The sequence below is a fragment of the Cricetulus griseus genome, chromosome 3 (genome assembly GCF_003668045.3).
Source record: "Cricetulus griseus strain 17A/GY chromosome 3, alternate assembly CriGri-PICRH-1.0, whole genome shotgun sequence".
Classification (NCBI taxonomy): Eukaryota; Metazoa; Chordata; class Mammalia; order Rodentia; family Cricetidae; genus Cricetulus; species Cricetulus griseus.
Genome location: NC_048596.1, coordinates 146,650,398 through 146,654,195, shown reverse-complemented (window position 1 = coordinate 146,654,195; position 3,798 = coordinate 146,650,398).

The window sequence follows — 3,798 nt, the reverse complement described above, 5'->3', positions numbered from 1 at the left end:
TTCAAAAATAAATAAATGAATAGATACATAGACAGACAGACAGATAGATGATAAACAAACAAAATAAACTTTCAAGCCACAGTGACGGGGGAACGACAAAGCATAGTCATTTGAGTAGGCCCCAGAATACTGGGTAACAGCCTTTATCATTTACTCTCTCTCTTTTAGACAGGGCCCTTCTGTATAGCCTCAGCTAACCTAGAGTTCCCTACATAGTCAAGGTTGGCCTCAGCCTCTTCAGTGCTGAGATTACAGGTGTGAGCTACCACAGCCAGTTACCGAATGTTTGAGAGCAGATCTCGTTGCAAGTGGATGAGCAGAGTTCCATATGTTTTCCTTGCCTCAATAGAAGATAAATTCCTTAGCAGTTACCTTATATTGTCATTTTTTATTTTCCCAGCCTCATGGGATAATCAGAGTAGACCTCAGTATCCATGTTCCAGACAGGCTCAGAGAAGTGGATGGATTTCCCTGATGCAGCACAGCAGTCAGAAGTGACAGGAGATTCAGCCAAGGATCTTTTAAGCCCATGTGTCTGTCACTAAACAGATATTTATCAAGAGCCTTCTCACTTTTGGATGTTGGGAAAGATAAACAGCAGCCTTGCTGACGAGGAACCGACAGCTCAGTACAGGAGAGAAAGCACAGCCATGCACATGAATGAATATCGAAGAAACAATATATAATTTTAAAGTGGGGGAGAGTTAAAAGGGAGATGCAGCCTGGCAGAGGTAGCAGGTGCCTTTAATCCCAGCACTCAGGAGGCAGAGGCAGCAGATCTCTGTGGGTTTGAGGCCAGCCTGGTCTACAAAGAGAGTTCCAGGACAGTCAAGGCTACACAGAGAAACCCTGAAAACAAGAAGCAAACAAACAAAAACAAAAACAAAAAAGGAAAAGCTTGTAGAGGCAACAGGGAAGTCTCTTTAGGAAGGGGATATTTTATTTTGTAACATCTGCAGGAGCCAGGGAGCATAATAAGTCCTGTTCCACACTGCTTAGTGCAGAATCCGCACACAATGGGAGATGCTGGGAAGGCACCAGGAGATAGGATGAGTGACAGCCAGGCTCTGGTGGAGTCTGAGAGACAGACACAAGGGGGCTTGGAGTTTGTTCTGTGTAACAGGAAAGCGCTCCAGGGCTTCAGAGGTGACGACTTATGGGAAACAGTAGATGTAAGTGACAGTTGATACCAGTTAGAAATGATGGGGGGCTCAGACAGGGGAGTGGGGAGGAGTTGAGGCATTAAAGCTGAATCAGCAGGTGTCAGAATGAGTGCAGGAGATGAGGAGGGGAAAACATCAGCAAAAAGCAAACACAGAACTGTACATGGTGAAGTAGCCTAAGTGTGTGATAAACTCAGTTACATAAATCCTGAGTCTGAGTGAAGAAAAAGCCCAAATGGTGATGTTTGTGCAAGTCTGCCCATCTCTATTCTGTTTGACAGCCAAGGTTAGGATGGTGGCTTCAAGTCACCAGCATCATGGCCTCTTCATCTTCCACAGTCCCCAGCTCCCAGCTCATAGTCCTCACTCCCTTTCAGTCATTACACAGTGGACCAGGAAACAGCCAAGAGCACACTCCTTTGCACACATCCTGGAGCTGGGATGCTCAGGGGTCTGCACAGAGCCACAGGGAGGGAAGTGAAAGCCATAATAGGAGGAGAGAGAGGATGCTGGAGGGACTCTTGGCTGTCCTTCACTGTCTGGTAGTCTGCAGTGCCCTTGAGAGCAGGGCTGGACAGATGTGAGGAGGCTACATGCTCCCTCACAGGACCATGACTTACTTTGCAAATTATTTGTGCATTATTCATGTGGTTTTTAAAGACAGAGAGAAAGGAGGAAGGGAACCACCTAGTTAGGGCAAGGTAGAGAATACTCCAACAAACGGGATAGGAGGGCATATCTGTTACTTGTCTTGTTGCTGTAACAAAATGCCCAACAAAAACAGCTGAAGGAAGGAAAGGGTTCATTTTGGCTCGTGTTTTGAGGCATAGGCCATCATGGCAGGGAAGTCATGGTGGCAGGAGGAGGGGGCCGCTGGTAGCATTGTGTCTGCAGTTAGGAAACAGACACCAGTGCTAGGGCTCAGCTCTCTCTCTCTCTCTCTCTCTCTCTCTCTCTCTCTCTCTCTCTCTCTCTCTCTTCTCTGGAGCTCCTATCCATGAAATAGTACCACCTTATTCGGTTAAACCTCTCTGGAAATGCTCTCGCATACATGCCCATGCCCAGAGGTGTGCTCCCTGCATGAATCTATAGTCAGTCAGTCAAGGTGACGACAGAGATTAGCCATCATAAGGCACCAGGAGAGTCTGTCATCCCAGAAGCACAGCGGGTGTGGGGGGGCATCTTAGGGAGCATGGCAAGTCAACTGTCCTGAAACTTCTCAAATACCCATGAAGATGAGAACAGGGACAATTTGGCTAGATGGGAGGCTGCGATGGGATGACGGATTCCTCTCCTCACCAAGACTTCACAAAGGTTGACCAAACACAATATGTGTGTTTAAGTTTCACATGCATGGGAGCCTTCAGGAAGGAAGAATCAAAGACCCTGGGAAAGCCACTGTGACAGAGAGTTATGATGAGGTGTGTGACTGGGCCAAAGGATCTCACTGGCTGTTCATAGACCAGGGGACCCATCAAGGCCTGGCTGTTCAGATTCTTCCAAACTCTCTGCAGACACAGCAAGTTTTCTTCTCTGGGTGGGGAGGACCTTGGACCTTCAGGAGAAGGAAGAGCCTGTCCTCTGCATACTTCATAGAGGAGATCTGGTTCTGTGAGAGGGCAGGGGAGCATCAGGGTGCCCTTCCATGAGGCCTTCTTTCAGAGCAAAGTGCCCTACTCTATGGTGTCATATTGAGTCACAACAAATATACTGGGGACCCTGACAAGCCACTTTGCTTGTAAGATATGGTTTGGTTTTTTTTTGGGGGGGTGGTTCAAGACAGGGTTTCTCTGTGGCTTTGGAGGCTGTCCTGAAACTATCTCTTGTAGACCAGGCTGGTCTTAAATTCACAGAGATCTGCCTGCCTCTGCCTTCTGAGTGCTGGGATTAAAGGCATAGGATATGATTTGAATTAGAAAATAAGTACCCAAGAAACTAACACAGGAAAACTGAGCTGAACACTTGACGAAGAGAATTCAGAGGACTGGAAAGAAAAAGTAAAGGGCTCTGGGATGGCCCCAGTATCTGTAGCTCCCACCCCAAACCCCCACCATATTTGAAAATCCACTCTAAACAAACAAATGTGAAACCTTTTCAGATCAGCACACACCTTGTAAGTGTGTGTGGATTTACTACCAGGCAAGTATGCCCAAAGGAGGCACCCACCCCAATCAGGCCCCTAGAGGACTGCAGATGGGTGCAGGACACTGGATTTACCTATTATTTTCCATTAGAAGGAAATAAGAATATCAATTAAATTCCAACTAGAAACAGCAAAGTTTATTGTATTATCCTGTGAGCTATATATTAATGTATTTAATCTTATTTAGTGCTAAAAATTAATGGAAGACAAAGAGTAAAAAAAAATACCTAATTCTGGGGCTGAGGATATGGCTCAGTGGTTAAGAGCACTGGCTGCTCTTCCAGAGGGTTTAGTTTCAATTCTCAGCACCCACACAGTGGCTCATAAATATCTATAATTCCAGTTCCAGGGGAATCCAACACCCTTTTCTGGCCTCCACAGGCATTGTACATATGTGGCACATAGATGTACAGGCAAGCAAAGAACCCATACACATATAATAAAAATGAAAAAATGTAATCTCATTGTATATTCTCTTCTCCAAAGATTTAT